The following is a 17,953-nucleotide window of genomic DNA, read 5'->3' as shown; positions in this document are numbered from 1 at the left end:
ATTATTGTCATCCTGGCTGTCTTTGTATGTTCTCTGAATATTTCTGCAAACTCTCTGGCCCCCAAACACACATTAGGGTGAAAGCCCTAAAAATCACTTTTTCTCAATGTAACACATTCTATACCACCACAAATGACAGCCAGCTATCAAAGCCACCCTACTGGAGAATGGGCTGTCTTGGATGGCAGTGAGCTCCCCAGGCAATGGAGATGTATAAGAAAGAGTCAGTTGACCTTTTGGTTTAGGACCCTCTAGCAGGGACTACAGGGAAAGTTCTGTAGAACAAAGAACCACTGCTCCCAGCTCTGACACTAACTTGCCACAGAGTCTTGGCCTCTCTTAACTTGTTTCCTTCCTGTAAAAAGGGATTAATGACTTCTCTCCTATTTGACATGGTTGTTCTGAGATTTCAATGAGACAGTGTTATTGAAAGTGAAAGTTGTAAAGAATTACCTAAAAACAAAAATAAAAATTCCTAGATGATCTCTAAGTTCCCTTTCAACTTTGAAGTTCCTTAATCTATTATATTTTTGAGTCCTTGAGGTGGATAAGACAAAAATTACTATCCCTGTTTTTCAGAGGAAAAAAAAAACTGAACAAAACAGTGAAAGGCAGGGAAGGTTACCTAAGGAGAAAGCAACAAATGGCAGAACTGAGAGTTTAAACCCAGAACTATGAGCTGTACATCCTGATGCTGCTTGCTATGGCAAGTTGCTTTTGTCAGGAGTAAACCCAGTAAATGAACAAGGTGCTCCTTTAAAAGTCCTTGAAAGTGTTGAGCCGGGCGCGGTGGCTCAAGCCTGTAATCCCAGCACTTTGGGAGGCCGAGACGGGCGGATCACAAGGTCAGGAGATCGAGACCATCCTGGCTAACACGGTGAAACCCCGTCTCTACTAAAAAATACAAAAAAAAAAAAAAACTAGCCGGGCGAGGTGGCGGGCGCCTGTAGTCCCAGCTACTCGGGAGGCTGAGGCAGGAGAATGGCGGGAACCCGGGAGGCGGAGCTTGCAGTGAGCTGAGATCCGGCCACAGCACTCCAGCCTGGGTGACAGAGCGAGACTCCGTCTCAAAAAAAAAAAAAAAAAAGAAAGTGTTGAAGACTATCAGTCACTAGCATCTTAGTGTGCATTGGTTTAGTCAGATTGTGTTCCCTCTTCAGGCTGGACTGAGATGAGCCACGCTGAAGGGATTTTTTTTTTTTTTTTTTTTTTTTTTTTTTTTTTTTTTTTGGAGATGCAGTTTATCTCTCATCACCCAGGCTTGAATGCAATGTTGTAATCCTGGCTCACTGCAACCTCCACCTTTGGGTTCAAGTGATTCTCCTGCCTCAGCCTCCCAAGTAGCTCAGATTACAGGTGCTCACCACCACGCCCAGCTAACTTTTGTATTTTTAGTAAAGATGGGGTTTCACCATGTTGGCCAGGCTGGTCTCAAACTCTTGATCTCAGGTGATCCACCCACCTCAGCCTCCCAAAGTGCTGGGATTACAAGCATGAGCCACCACGCCCAGCCTTGAAGGGATTCTGATAAAAGTGCAGAAACAGGGGATATGTTTCAAGCTGGTCAGTGGGGACTTGTGCACCAGGCTTCCCATCCTGGGTCAGAATGTGTACATGATTTGATGTCCTTTGAATCACAAATGCAGAAGCAAAGTCCAGGTTCTTTTCTCTAACAGTGAGTGCAAACATCTGCTACCCTTTAATTGAACAGTCATGAGCAAGCTTTTATTAAGCCTCCCCCAGGTGTCAGGCAGATTTCTAGGCACTTGAGATGCATACATTAGTGAACAAAACAGATAAAAATTCCTGCCCTTGTGGAACTTACCCTCTAGTGAGGTGGGAAAAGAAGATAATAAAAATAAGCATATAAATAACTTACATAGCATGTTAAAAGCTGAAAAGTGCTATGGAAATAATATCAGTCAGTGTTGGCGATGGGGAACAGGTTGTTGTTTATATAGTATAGTCATGGAATACCTCATTGAGAAGGTGACTTTTGAGGAAAGACTTCAAGGAGGAATGTGAGTTAGTCATGCAAATATTTGGGAGAAGATTATCCTAGGCAGAAGAAATGTCCAATGCAAAGGTCCTGAGGTGGAGTATGACCAGTGTGTGTTCAAGGAATGGAAGAAGGCCAGGGTGGTTGGAACACAGTAAGGGAAGAGTGGGAGACAAAAGATCATAAAGGTGGCTGGGTGCAGTAGCTCACCCCTATAATCCTAGCACTTTGGGAGGCCAAGGCGGGCAAATCACAAGGTCAGGAGTTTGAGACCAGCCTGACCAACATGGTGAAATCTTGTCTTTACTAAAAATACAAAATTAGCCAGGCATGGTGGCACAGGCTTGTAATCCCAGCTACTCAGGAGGCTGAGGAAGAATCACTTGAATCTGGGAGGCAGAGGTTGCAGTGAGCCAAGATGACACCACTGCACTCCAGCCTGGGTGACACAGCAAGACTCTGTCTCAAAAAAAAAAAAAAAAAAAAAAGATTATAAAGGTAATAGGAGCCTGGTTATGTGCAACCTTGTAGCCCACTTTAAAGATAAAGAAATATCTAGCACATCTGAAGCTGCTGAAAAACAAAGACAAAGAAGAAACCATAAAAGCAGCCCTAGGGAAAAATGCATAACCTTCAAAGTAGCAATAATAAGACTGACGACTACTTTTGAGTAGAAACTATGGATGCCAACAGACAATAGACAGTGCATCTTTAAAATGCTGGGATTAAAAAACAAAAATCAAACTGGAATTATATGCCTAGCAAAAGTATCCTTCACAAATGTAGGTAAAATAGACATTTTTAAACAAACAGAAGCTGAGAAATTCACCTCTGTTGATCATCACTACAAGAAACACTAAAGGAAACTTTTTACATGTTGAATGAGAACTAAAGGAAAAAATAAAGAGCACCAGAAAGAATAAATATGGGATGTATATAAACTCATTTTGAGGCCAGGCATGGTGGCTCAAGCCTGTAATCCCAGCACTTTGGGAGGCCCAGGTGAGTGGATCACCTGGTGTCAGGAGTTCAAGACCAGTCTGGCCAACATGGTGTCTCTACTAAAAATACAAAAATTAGCTGGGCATGGTGGTGGGTGCCTGTAATCCCAGCTACTCGGGAGGCTGAGGCAGGAGAATTGCTTGAACCCCGGAGGTGGAGGTTGCAGTTGGCTGAGATCGTGCCACTGCACTCCAGTCTGGGTGACAGAGTGAGACTTCATCTCAAAAAAAAAAAAAAAAAAAAGAGAATCATTTTGACTGTTTAAAAGAAAGTAGCACTAACTTTTTGCTACCATTATAATATATATAGAAGCAAACAGACATTACACTAGAATAAAGGATAAGTGGAGTGAATGGAGTTAAACCATAGAATTGTAGCGTTGGTTCTTCAATTGTTTGGGAAGTGATAAAAGTACTAACTTAAGGTAGACTGTAGTAGTTCAGGGATGTATAGTGACATCTTTAACATAACTACTGTAAAAATAAGAGTTAAAACTACGAAGCTAATAGAGAAAAATGAATTAAACTACTTGACTGATTCAAAAGAAGACAAAAAATGAGATATAAAGTCACAAAGATGTTGGGTGTGGTAGCTCACACCTATAATCCTAGCATTTTGGGAGGCTGAGGCAGCTGGATTGCTTGAGCCCAGGAGTTCAAGACCAGCCTGGGCAACATGGAAAAAAGCCATTTCTACAAAAAATACAAAAAGTAGCTGAGTATAGTGGCACATGCCTGTAGTCCCAGCTACTTGAGAGGCTGAGGTAGGAAGATTGCCTGAGCCCAGGTCAAGTCTGCAGTGTGCCATGATCATGCCACTGCACTCCAGCCTGAGCAACAGAGTAAGACCCCATCTCAAAAAAAGAAAGGAAGGAAGGAAGGAAGGAAGGAAGGAAGGAAGGAAGGGAGGGAGGGAGGGAGGGAGGGAGGGAGGGAGGGAGGGAGGAAGGGAGGAAGGAAGGAAGAAAGGGAAAGAAAGAAAGTCACAAAGAATAAATGGAACAAATAAGAAACAAATAACAAGATACAATTAAACCCAATTACATCAGCAAGTATATTAATTGTACATGGGCTGAACACTTCAAATAAAAGACAAACATTGTCAAACTGGATACAAAAATCAAAATGTTTCTATGTTGAAAAAAAGGAAAGGCAACTTCAAATTTAAGAAAAGAAATAACTGAAAATGAAAGAATTGAAAAAGTTGTATCACACCAGCCCTAACCAAAAGAAAGCAGTACAGCCATATTAACATCAGACAAAATGGACTCTAATGCAAGAAGCATCAACAGAGACAGTGAGAAGCATTTTATTATATTATATGATTCAACAGGAAGACATAATAATCTTAAATTGTATCCATCTAATAACAGAACTACAAAAAGGAATAGACAAATTCACCACCACAGATGCTAATCTTAACCCAACTTTCTCAGTAACTAAAGAACAACAGGTAGAAATTCAGTAAAAATATAGAAGATTTGAACAACACTGTTACCCAACTTGATCTAAATGACATATACAAAACACTATACCCAATAATGTGCAGAATACACATTATCTTCAAATGCACATGAAACATTTTCCAAAATAGAGGTTGGGCTGTAAAGCCAGCCTCAACAATTTTGAGTGATTAAAATAATATTGAGTGTGTTATCTGACCATAGAGGAATCAACCTAGAATCAGTAAGGGAAAGGTAACTAGAAAATCCGCCCTCCCTCCCCTGCTGCCAAATAATTGGAAATCACACGGAAATACTTCTAAATGACCTCTGGATCAAAGAATAAATAATGATGGTGATTAGAGAATATTTTGAAATTAACAATAAGGGAAGTAAACTATGTAGTTAGGCAATGCTGAGAAGAAATGTATAAGCTCTGCTCATATTAGAAAAGAAAAAACGATTGAAAAATCAGTCATTGAAGTTTTCATCTTAGGAAACCAGAAAAAGAATAGCACATTAAACTCAAACAAAGCGGGAAAGAAATTATGCAGCTAATAGCGGAAATCAGTGAAACCCGTAGCTGACATACAATAGCCAACACTTGTTTCTTTGATGAGATCAATAACTTGTATAAATGCTTAACAAACTAAGAAAGAAAATAAAAAGAGAAAATGCCAAGTACAAATATCAGAAATAAAAAAGGGAGTTTACTACAGATCCTACAGATATTAAAAGAGTAATAGAGGATATTATGAGTAACTTTATGTCAATAAATCTGAACGTGACCATATTTGTGAATTCATGAACAAATCACTTAAAAATCTCAATTTCCTAAAATGGATAAGAGAAAAGAGTAGGATATCTGAATCATTTTATATCTGTTCAACAAGTTGAATTTGTAATTAAAAACCTCCCCACAAAGGAAGCACTTAGCCTGGATGGCTTCACAGGGGAATCTTCCAAACACTTAAGGAAGTAATGAAATGAATCTTAGACAAAATGTCAGCAATAGAGCCAGAGGGAGAATTTCCAAATTCATTTTTTAAAAAATTCGACCAGCCTAACCCTGATATCTGATCCTTACAATGACATAAGAAGAAAAGAAAACTGCCAGCCTTTAGCTCTCATGAGCACAATTGTTAAGATTCCAAATAATTATTGGCCAATCAAACTCAGCAATATAGAAAATACATAATACGTGTGGATTTAGTCCAGTAACTCAAAAGTTGCTTGAACATTTGAAAGTCAATCAGTGTAATTCAACACATTGATAGAATAAAGGAGAAAATCGAATGGTCATCTCAATAAATACAGAAAAGACATTTGGTAAAATTTAACACTTGCTCACTATAAAAATAAAAGCTTTCAACAAACTAAAAATACGATCGAAATTTCTTAATTGAATAAAGGTTCTTTACCAGAAAAAGCCTACAGGTAATATCATATTTAATAATAAAAATAACTTCCGCTTCTCTTACCATCATCCTAGTATAGTAAGGCAGAAACGTATGTAGAAACTGGAAAGAAAGAATTAAGTTAATAAGACTGTCATTTTTCACAGTATACATAAATACACCGACATATGTGTATATAGAAAATTCTTAAGAATCTCCAAAGTCTCTGATACAATGTCAATATGCATATATTATATATACTTGTGAATTACATATAAACTACACAATTGGAAATTAAAATGTTAACATTTAGAGCAGCATCAAAAAACACAATGTCTTAGAAATAAATTTAATAAAAAGCATTTGAAATAAAATGTTGAAAAGAGCAAAACATTGCTGATATTTAGGAAGACCTAAATAAAAGGAGAGAATTACTATGTTTATGAATTAGAAGATAGAGCATTGTGAAGATGTTACTTTCCCGTAAACTGACATATGTAGATTCAATGCAATCCCAATCAATATCCCAGCAGGGACTTTTAAAAATGAAAATTGACAAGCTGACTCTAAAATTTATATGAAAATGCAAAAGACTACAACAGCCAAGATAATAATGGAGAAGAGCAAAGTTGGAGGACTTAATCTACCAGATCCCAAGACTTAATGTAAAGCTACAGTGATCAAGACAGTGTGGCATTGGTGCAAAGACCAGCGAATGAAATAGAACAGCCTCCAGCAACACATCTGTCCATAAGCATCACCTGATTTATGACAAAGGAAGCGCTGCCCTCAGTTGGGAGAATATTGTTCTTTTCAACAAATTGGGCTGGATTAATTGGATATCCATTTAGGGAAAGAAAAAAAAAATCCTTGATTTCATACTTTACATCATTCACAATATTAATTTAAAATTTATGGTGGATCTAAATTTAGAAGAAAATCTAGATGATATTTTCCTGACATTGAGAGTAAACAAAGGTTTCCTAAACAAGTCACAAAAAAGCACTAACCATAAAAAAAATTGATGTATTGGACCACATTGAAATGAAAAACTGTTCATCAGAAGATTGCATTTAAGAGGTAAAAAAGCAAACCGCAGACTGAGAAAAGTTATTTGCAATACGTATATCTGATAAAGGACTTCTATCCAGAATATATACAGAGCTTCTACAAGCCAGTAAGAAAAAGAATAACAACCCAACTTGAAACTGACCAAAAGGTTTGAACTGGCATTTTGCAAAATATGATATCCAAATATTTAATAAACATATGAAAATTGCCCAACATAATTAGTCACCAGGGAAATGAAATTAAAACCATAGTGAGATACAAGTACACACATAACAGAATGAATACAATTCAAACGAAAATGTTTGTGAACCATTTTCAGAAAACGATTTTGCAATATCTACTAAAGCTAAACATATCCCTATCCCATGATCTAGCAATTCCACTTAGGTCTCTGCCTAAGAGAAATGAGTGCAAATATCCAACAAAAGACCTATATGAGACTGGGCATGGTGCTTCTCACCTGTAATCCCGGCACTTTGGGAGGCTGAGGCAGGAGGATCGCTTGAGCCAGAAGTTCAAGACCAACCTGGGCAACACGGTGAAATCCCATCTCTACAAAAATTACAAAAATTAGCAGGGTGAAGAGGCTGAAGTGGGAGCATCACTTGAGCCCAGACGTTGAGGCTGTGAGCCGAGATCGTACCACTGCACTCCAGCAGAGGCAACAGAGTGAGACCCAGTCTAGAAAAAGAAAAACGAAAAGAAAAAAAGACACATATCAGACTGTTCATAGTAGCTGTTTAGCCACCTCCTCCATCACCACCACCACTATTTCTACTTCCATCATCGTCATCATTACCACCACTATCACCGTAACCCCATCACCACCATCACCAAAACTCAACCATCACCACCAACACCTACTTAACCAGCAGGCGCCATAGTCATTTAGTCACTGCAACCACCGTCACCACCATCATCAAAATCTCTACCGTGACCACCACCATCATCACTATTACTACGCTTCCATCCTTCGGAGTCTGGGCTTATTCATTCCAGGAAACTAAAGCTGCTAAGCTGGGCTCCCAGCCAGTGGCACCCCCATTGACCACGGTGCTCCCTGTTCCCACAGCTAGGGCTGAGTTCTTCTGTGTACCCCCTCTCCTCTTCACCCTGTTTTTGTCTGCAGACTGCATCCCTTCTTCAGGAGCAGTAAGTCTCGGCTTCCCCTGACGTGGTTGAGGATAGGACAGATGGAAGGCCTGCAGGGACCTTAGCAGCCGGCTGGGCACCCCGCAGGGCGCATCCCCAGCCCTCGCTAGAGGGCAGCAGAGCACCACGCCCCCACGGCCCGGGCGCCTCACAAAGGAAGCTTTGTGGAGCGCGGGCCTGCGCTTTGCAGCTCGCTCCTGAGCCAGTGCCCGGCGGAGGGGCTGACCAGCTGATGCGTGGTGAGAGACGAGCAGGCCCTCAAGATGCACTCTCCGAGAGAGTGAAGAAAGCAACACGAGTAATCAGGGGGCCTCCCACCAACCCCCTGCCCCCCGGTCCATCCTCTTCAATCCATTCTCCTCCAGTTAACCCAGGCATCCTTTCCTGGGAAAACCCTGCCCTGGCTCCCTCGGGCCTCTGAAGAGTGTCTGAGCTCCCAGCCTGGGACTCGAGGCCATTCGGGCTCTAGCTCCTGCTGATCCCTCCGGCTGTGGTCTCCACCACACTGCACCCTTGCCTCCTGCGCTCCACTCCCCAAAGCTTTGCTTCCGTCCTCTCCTTGGGCCGGTGGTTCTCCCTCTTTCAGGAGTGCTGTCTTCCACCGGGTGGACTCGCCCTGCAAGCTTTCCCTAGAATGCCTTCCCTGCCACTCCCTACCCGCCAGGACAGGTCAGAGCCCGCCTCTGAGTCCCCACAGTCTCCCGGCCTCCCCTCCGTTGCAGCGCTGATCACACTGAGCTTCTCTTCCTGTCTGCTGGGCAGCAGAGACTGCGGATGCTTCAGCCCTGAGCTCTATGAGCCAGCACAGGGCCCAGCACACACTGGGAGCTTAGCAAACATGGGTGGAAGGAAAGAAAGGAGCCCAGAAGGAGGCAGAGGGGCTGGTGAGAGGCCTGCCGGGTGCTTCTTTGTGTCCTTCCCCGGCCTCCATCTCTCTTCCCTCCCTTCCTCTGAGGGCTAACAAAAAACACTCAACTCCGTGATGCGAGGATTCATTTAGGGACTCATTTATCATGGAGATCATCAGCTGCTGTCACAAAGCTGCTCTCAAATGCACCCAGAAGCAGGGTGACATTCTCCTCGCCCGGGCCAAGCTGGCCTCTCAGACCAAACTGTCCGATGCAAATCTGGAATCCCCAGAGGGTGGAGGCCAGGCTGTACCAGGCCCAGGTGAGCCCCCGTGTCGCTGCTGTCTGCTCCTTCCAGCACCCCAGCAGCACATTACACAGGAGGGCTTATCGTCATTTTTCAGATACAGAGACCGAAGTCTTGGTGGGAAGAGGCCGAGCCCAGTCTGGGACTCACCCTGCCAGGCAGCGCGGCACAGTATTGAGGTGGAGCGGAGATGAGAAAGAAGGTCTGCGAGGAAGGAGGTTCTCCATGTATCACATGACAATCATCTATCATTGCTCCACTTGTACCCCCCGCAGAGGAAAAGCCAGATGGGTCCAGGGCCTGTTGTGAAATTTTTCCCAACAGAGCTTGCTGTCATCTTTAATTAAAACACGAGTGGAGGCCGTAGGACTCATTACGTTTCCCAAAATTCTCCATACAGAGATCATTGAATTCACTCCTATCTGGCTCCCTACTGCATTTTACAGATGGGAAAACAAAAGGAGGCCAGTACAGGCTGGGGCAGCAGTTGCATTCGTGGGAGAGCTGAGACTCTAGGGAGAGATGGAGAGCCATAGTAACCCATTGGTGCTCCTGGGCTGCCACTCTTTCCTCTAACTGCCTGCTCCCACCCCCAACCCAGAGGATACTAAAGTCAGGCTTTCCACTAGACAAGGAGCTTCTTTCTTTCATCCTTTCTTTTTCTTTCTTTCTTTCTTTGTTTTTCTCTTTCTTTTCCTTTCCTTTCTCTCCTTCCTTCCTTCCTTCCTTTCTTTCCCTCTTTCTTTCTTTCTTTCTTTTTCTCTTTCTTTTCCTTTCCTTTCTCTCCTTCCTTCCTTCCTTCCTCCTTCCTTCCTTTCTTTCTTTCTCTCTCTCTCTTTCTCTCCCTTCCTTCCTTCCTTCCTTCTTTCCTTTCTTTCTTTCTTTCTTTCTTTCTTTCTTTCTTTCTTTCTTTCTTTCTTTCTTTCTTTCTTTTTCTTTCTTTCTTTCTTTCCTTCTTTCTTTCTCTTTCTTTCTTTCAACAAAGTCTCACTCTATTGCCCAGGCTTGAGTGCAATGGCACGATCTTGGCTCACTGCAACCTCCGCCTCTTGGGTTCAAGTGATTCTCCTGCCTCAGCCTCCCAAGTAGCCAGGATTACAGGCATGCACCACCACGCCCCACTAATTTTTTGTATTTTTAGTAGAGACAGGGTTTCATCATGTTGGTCAGGCTGGTCTTGAACTCCTGACTTCAGGTGATCCACCCACCTCAGCCTCTTAAAATGCTGGGATTACAGGGGTGAGCCAATGAGCTTTTTGAGCATGAGGATCATATCCCAATGCCCAGAACAGGGCCTGATGCAGAGCCACATCCTCTAAATGTCTGTTTGATGATGGCATGATGGTCCAACAAGAGGAAACTAAACATCCTAAAGCCAGGTTTTGTCTTTTAGTAAAAACAAGCCTCTATGGTTGGTTGGGAAATCAAAGGACTCCAGGGTTGTTGAAACTCCCTGTCATTTCCAGGATCTGGCTCTTCTTCTAGGAATATACATAGCTTTTCCCTGAGTCAATGTCTGCCTACCATTCACCGGGGAATGACTTACCTATGAACTGGATATATTCCTCTAAAAATGGTAAGTCACTATGTAAAAATGTCAAGGGGCATTAAAGTCCATCTTTTGCACAATGGTGCCTTCATGTATCTGGAACCTTCTGGGTCAGAAGATGGGAATTAATATTTATTGAACAATGGGCACTTCTTTACTTCATTGTTACTAATAGTCAAAGTCTGGGCCTGACACCATGACTGTCCTCATTTTACAGATGAGGAAATCGGCTCAGAGATGTTCAATAACTTGCCCCAAGTCCAGCACCACTTTGGGCAGGTAGGCAAGTGGCAGAGTGGGGATCTTTCTCTTGCCAGTCCCTAGCTTCATCCTCTCCTTTCAGCAGCCTGCTTCCTTGAGCTGTTTTGCAGAGCTGAACTTCTTGGATAACTGAAGTTGAACTTTTAAATAGACAACTTGCCTTAGTTTAACCATCTCTGTTGAAACATGTTTCCATACCATCTTGCACACTGCCCTGCCTTCTTCTCTGGGAGATCCTGAGCGATGCTTTAAGCCAGTGGATCTCCACCCTGGCACCAGAATCTCCTGGATACCCTAGACCCCAGACACAGAGTCTCATTAATTGAGATGGGGTCGGGGCATCTGTATTTTTTAACCACTCCAGTTGATTCCCTCCCTGCCTCCCTCCCTCCTTCCTTCCTTCCTTCCTTCCTTCCTTCCTTCCTTCCTTCCTTCCTTCCTTCCTTCCTTCCTTCCTTCCTTCCTTTCTTCCTCCTTCCCTCCCTCCCTCCCTCTTTGTTTCTTCTTTCTTTCCCTTTTTATTTTTTTTTGATGGAGTCTCGCCCTGTCGCCCAGACTGGAGTGCAGTGACACGATCTCAGCTCACTGCAACCTCCACCTCCCGGGTTCAAGCGATTCTTCTGCCTCAGCCTCCCGAGTAGCCAGAACCACAGGTGCGTGCTACCACGCCTGGCTAATTTTTGTAGTTTTTGGTAGAGACGGGGTTTCACCATGTTGGCCAGGCTGATCTTTAACTCCTGACCTCATGATCTACCCGCCTCAGCCTCCCAAAGTGCTGGGATTACAGGCGTAAGCCACCACGCCCGCCTGCCTTCCTTCCTTCCTTCCTTCCTCCCTCTCTTTCTCTCTTCCTGTCTTTTCTCTTTTTCTCTCTTCTTTTTGACAGAGTCTCACTCTATTGCCCAGGCTGGAGTGCAACGGCACGATCTTGGCTTGCTGCAACCTCTGCCTCTTGGGTTCAAGTGATTCTCCTGCCTCAGCCTCCCAAGTAGCCAGGATTACAGGCATGCACCACCATGGCCCGCTAATTTTTTTGTATTTTTAGTAGGGATAGGGTTTCATCATGTTGGTCAGGCTGGTCTTGAACTCCTGACCTCAGGTGATCCACCCGCCTCAGCCTCTTAAAGTGCTGGGATTACAGGTGAGAGCCAATGAGCTTTTTGAGCGTGAGGATCACATCCCAATGACCAGAACAGGGCCTGATGCAGAGCCACATCCTCTAAATGTCTGTTTGATGATAGTATGATGGTCCAACAAGAGGAAATTAAACACCCTAAAGCCAGGTTTTGTCTTTTAGTAAAGACACTTTAGTAACCACTCCAGGTGATTCTTTTTTTTTGAGATGGAGTCTCACTCTATCGCCCAGGCTTGAGTGCAGTGGCATGATCTCGGCTCACTGCAACCTCCACCTCCCAGGTTCTCGCAATTCTCCTGCCTCAGCCTCCCGAGTAGCTGGGATTACAGGCATACACCGCCACACCCGGCTAATTTTTTTGTATTTTAGTAGAGACGGGGTTTCATCATGTTGCCCAGGCTGGTCTCGAACTCCTGAGCTCAGGCAATTCACCCGCCTCAGCCTCCCAAAGTGCTAGGATTACAACCTTGAGCCACCACACCCAGCCCACTCCAGGTGACTCTAATGCATAGCCAGGGTTGACAACCTTGGCTTTTTGCTTTTCTTGATGTCCAAAGTCATTAACCCCGCATATGTATTGGAATGGTTTCCGACAGAGTAATTTCCTGGGTCCTATGGGCTTTTAATTTTATTTATTTATTTTATTTTATTGTTTTGAGATAGGGTCTCGGTCTTATGCCCAGTCTAAAGTGCAGTGGTGCAATCATGGCGCATTACAGCCTCAATCTCCTGGGATCAAGTGATTCTCCCACCTCAGCCTCCCAAGTAGCTGGGACTACAGGCATGTGCCACCACGCCCAGCTAATTTTTGTATTTTTTGTAGAAACGGAGTTTTGCTGTCTTGCCCAGGCCAGTCTGCAACTCCTGGGCTCAAGTGATCTACCCACCTCGGCCCCCCAAAGTACTGGGATTACAGGCGCGAGCCTGTTCTGGCCTCGTGGTTATTTTGAGGATTGTGTGTGTCCTTCTAGGCTGTCCACCCTTCTCTTGGGACCAAACTTCCCGATGAGCCATTTCACTGAGGTTCCTGGAATCCCTCTTTTCATTGCTAGCTTGGAATTCACCAAGAAAGAATGAGCCAAATAGAGTAGAGCTGCCTACAAACCCTGCCTGAGGGGCCCTTGGGATCTTTAAGAGTTTTCCAGACCTTTTCTCTCTCCTAGGTTTTTCCACCCAGATGCTGACGACCCACTGTGTTGTCCGGTTGTGAACACAGATGGGTCCTCTTCCAAGAAGCCCTCCTGGATTGGGGCTGGGAGCCCTCCTCTGACAACCTGCAGCCTCCCGCACCAACCAGCCCTATGACTTTACCCATTTGGTGGTGGGGAGAAGGTGTCAACCTCTGTCTGCCTCACAGAACTCTAAGCTCTCTGAAGGCAGGGGCAAGATTATCTGATACACTGCATAGGTTTTCAGGGCATGTCCGTGACACTGAACAACAGCAGCAGCAGCTGGAACTGAATTTTCCTGGGAGCCCAGGAAAGGAACTAGACTTCTGAGCAGAGAGCAAGGGATGGAGAGTCCAGGAGAGCTTCCTGGAAGAGGTAGCATTGGCACAGGCTTGAAAAGATGGGCAGGAATTGGGACAGGCAGAGGAGAAGAAGGGAAGCATTTCAGGCAAAAGGGAACAGCAGAGGTGAGACAAGTGAAAGGGTGAAGTGTTGTTTAGTGGGATGAAAGGCTGGGAAGAATGGGGGAATCATAGTCCAAGCCTTCAGAGGACAGAAGCCCGGGAAACAGTCCTGGCTAAAAACTGATTTCCACTCCCTCTTCCGGATGAGCGGAACGTGGGGATGCTTCCTCCTTGAGGCTTTTCCTGGGAAGCCCCACCCGCCTTATCTGCCCGGAGGACACCGAGTTCCCAGGGCTGGATGGGTGCCAGCCCTGGCTGCTGACTTGCCGCTCTGGCAGCTAAGGAGTTGGAACGTGGAGCTGGGACTTCCACAGAAGTCCAGCATCCAAGTCCTCAAAGTTGGTCCCTCTGGAGCAGTGGGAAGCACGTCTCCCAAGCTGGAGTCACTATTCCTTGCTCTGTTGCCCAAGAGAACCCTGCAACATGCGCCCAGAGCCTCAGTGTCGCCATAGGTACATGGGGAGGAGCGTGGGCTAGAGGCGTCAAAAGCCCTGCCTGCTCCAGGGACCTGGGATTTCTGAGCGCAAATGCTGCCTTTGCCTCCCTAGGGGGAGACACAGCCCCCCACACACTAGATGAAACTCTCGTCAATCCCAAGACCGAGTCCTAGCCTCTCATCCAGCTTAGGTGGATTAATTAGCACCACTTTCTAGAGCTTTGTACCCTTCATTTCTTCTTGCCAGCTCCATCTACTTAGATCCCTCTCTTTTTCAGTTCTCATAAACTGGACCCTCTCTTTTCTCCCCAGAATTAAAGGGGTGCTGGATTCTCTTAGTCTTGCCTCCCTCCCTTGGCACATATGCCCACTTTGGTACTACTATTACTATGACTTCTACTAGTATTGCTGTCACTGTCTTCTCGTCGTCCTTCTAGTCCTTTACTACGATCCTGCCAATGCTTCTACTATTACTGCTAGCACTTCTTACTACGACCACCACAATCAGTACTTCTACTACTATTGCTTCTACTGCCTGTACTGCATCCCCACCCAAATCTCATCTTGAATTGTAATCCCCATGTGTTGAGAGAGGGACCTGGTGGGAGTCGATTGGATCATAGGGGCGGTTCCCCCAATGCTGTTCTCGTGAGAGTGAGTGAGTTCTCATGAGATTTGATGGTTTTAAAGTGTGGCACTTCCCCTTTGCTCACTCTTCCTCTCTCCTGCCGTCTTATGAAGATGGTGCTTGCTTTCCTTTCACCTTCCACATGATGGGAAGTTTCCTGAGTCCTCCCCAGCCATGAGGAACTGTGAGTCAATTAAACCTCTTTTGTTTATAAATTACCCAGTCCCAGGTAGTCTCTTTATAGCAGTGTGAAAATGGACTAGAACATAGTACTTCTTACTATACTACCACCAGTATTTCTACTGCAGTACACCCACCACGATTGCTTCTCTTGGTATTTATACTACTACCACTTTGCTACTACTATGATGATGTCTACATACTATTTGCAGCTACTCCTAATAGCAGCAAACATTATGAATCACACACAGTGGGCCAAAGACTGAGCTAAGCACCCTGTATCAATTGATACAATTTAAATCATAGCCACAGATGTCTGTGGCGTAATATTATTGACAAAAAGAGTCAAACTGTAAAATATTTATTTTATTATTAAAAATTATTATTAAATTGAAAATTATTATTAAAAAGAGATTTATTCCGAGCCAAATAGGAGTGACCATGGCCCATGACACAGCCCTCACTCAGAAGACCCTGAGAACTTGTGCCCAAAGTGGTTGAGTGCAGCTTAGTTTTATACATTTTAGGGAGACATGAGACATCAAACACATTAAGCTATGCATTGGTTCAGGCCAGAAAGGTGGGACAACTTGAAGCAGAGTGCAGGTGGGGACTCCTAGGTTATAGGCAGAGTAAAAAATGTTCTGATTGGTAATTGGTTGAAAGCTATTATCAATAGAAAGGAATGCCTGAGTTATGATAAAAGGTTGTGAAGACCAAAGTTTTATCATGCACATGAAGCCTCCAGGCAGCAGGCTTCAGAAATAATACATTGTAAGTGTTTCTTATCAGATCTGTGTTGATATTAAATGGGGATCGGCTTTTCCTGAATCCCAAAAGGAAGGAGGGCTACTGACACATGTCTGACCTCTGCTTCCCATAACTGAACCAATCTTTCAGGTGAACTTTGGAGTGCCTTGACTGAGAAAAGGGAGTCCAGCTGGTTGGAGGGCAAGGGGCTTAGAATTTTACTTTTGGTTGACAATATCCTCCCTCCTTTATTGATGGGGAAACTGAGGTTTGCAGAGGCTAAGTAACCTGCCCAAATTCATAGAGACAGTAAAAGACTGAACCAAGATCTCAACCAGCAACCTAACGACAGGGACCAAGTCTGAGATCTAGAACCTTTCTCCTTTGTCCTTTGTCTGCCTTCATGAGTGTATCCTTGTCTTATCTTCAGTCCTTTGGGAAGAATTATTTGAAGTCAAAGAAGGAAAGGGGGCCTACCTCTACAGATGTCTAGAATGCTGTGAGCAATGTACATAGTAGGTGATTAATACATATTGTTTGAATAAACTGGATTCTAATGATAACCTTTTGAGGTAGGAACAAGGATCTTGATGTTGCAGTTGGGGACAGTGAGATTTTCAGAAATGCTGTGGTCTATCTAAGAGGTGAAATTGGGACTAGATGCTAGAATTCAGTCCTTTCATGACCTCGAATGCAAAGTGAATTGTCCGACCTGACCACAAAGTCTTCTGTGTGCATTGTACGTCACAGTTTGCAAAGCTCACACATCTGTTATTTAATTCTCACAACAGCCCTCAGAGGGGGTGATCAGGTCAACTGTCATGATAAGGAAAACCAGATTCAGAATGCTAAGGCAGCTTTGGAAGGGCTCATGGAGAGACAGCAGCAAATCCAGGATTGAACCAGCTCCTCCCTACTAACCCGAGGATGGGAGCTTCCCGGTGAAGACTCCAAGAAGTCTCTCTTGGGACAGTCCCCCTGCCACTCCCGGTCCAGCCACCTCAGCCCCTAGGGTGGGCGAACCCATGGCCCCAAGGGAAGGAGAGAACCGGTTATTTCCAGCCTGGTACTTAAGGGCTGGCCAGGGAGGAGGAAGGAGGGTGTGGGCTGGCTGGCAGGCTCTGTGCTCCCAAGAGGGTCTGGCCTTTGGCTGCTGAGACCTGGGCAGGGGGTCAGGAACTCCTCTCCAAGCCACCCAGGCCAGCCGAAGCTGGGCGGGCGTCCCAGGAGAGGGCAGGCCACTCCCTCCCCAAAAAGGCAGGAGTACGAAGCCAATATGCACACAGGCGGCCCATTCAGCCCCTGCAGCTCCTTGGCCCCATCCTGGGCCGTGGCCCCCAGGCTGAGGCACTGCCCCTGCTGTTCTCGGGAGATGGAAACAGACAGCAGTTCTGATCAGGACCTGTGGGTCAGTGAAGAGCAAACACGTCCTGCTCTGAGCACCTATTGGGTGCCATCCATCCTCTGCAGCTCTGTAAGGTGGAAATTCCCGCCTCCCACGGGTTCCTCTCCCACTTGTGTGTGGAATGCGATCACCACGCTGCCTCCCTTTTGAAGCGCCCAGTGTTTCCTAACTCAGGACTTTTGCACATGCTGTCCCCATGCTGGGGGTGCCTTTCCTTTGGCTTCTCACGTGACTGGCTCCCCTGTCTTCAGGTCTGAATGTGAAAGGTCATCTTTCAGTGGCAGCTTCCCTGGCTCCCCTCCCTCATAGGTTCCCCCATCTCCCATGCGCACACCTTGTCTCTGTCACCTTCCTCTACTTTCTCCCAGGCATTCTTATTTATGTATTTATTTATTGAGATGGAGTTTCGCTCCGTCACCAGGCTGGAGTGCAGCAGTGTGATCTCAGCTCACTGCAACTTCCGCTTCCCAGGATCAAGTGATTCTCCCACCTCAGCCTCCTGAGTAGCTGGGATTACAGAGACACGCCACCACGCCCAGCTAATTTTTGTATTTTTAGTAGAGACGGGGTTTCACCGTGTTGGCCAGGATGGTCTCAATCTCTTGACCTTGTGATCTGCTGTCCTCGGCCTTCCCAAGTGCTGGGATTACAAGGCGTGAGCCACTGCGCCCTGCCCATATTTATTTTTTATTGATTTTTGTTTGTCTCTCTCCCCATAAAAATAGTCTATTTTATGAACTATCAGGTCCCCAAGGTCCA

Source organism: Macaca thibetana, chromosome 15, assembly GCF_024542745.1.
Source record: "Macaca thibetana thibetana isolate TM-01 chromosome 15, ASM2454274v1, whole genome shotgun sequence".
NCBI classification, from domain to species: Eukaryota; Metazoa; Chordata; class Mammalia; order Primates; family Cercopithecidae; genus Macaca; species Macaca thibetana.
The sequence above is the reverse complement of the archived record's forward strand: the minus strand, read 5'-3'. Positions refer to the sequence as shown.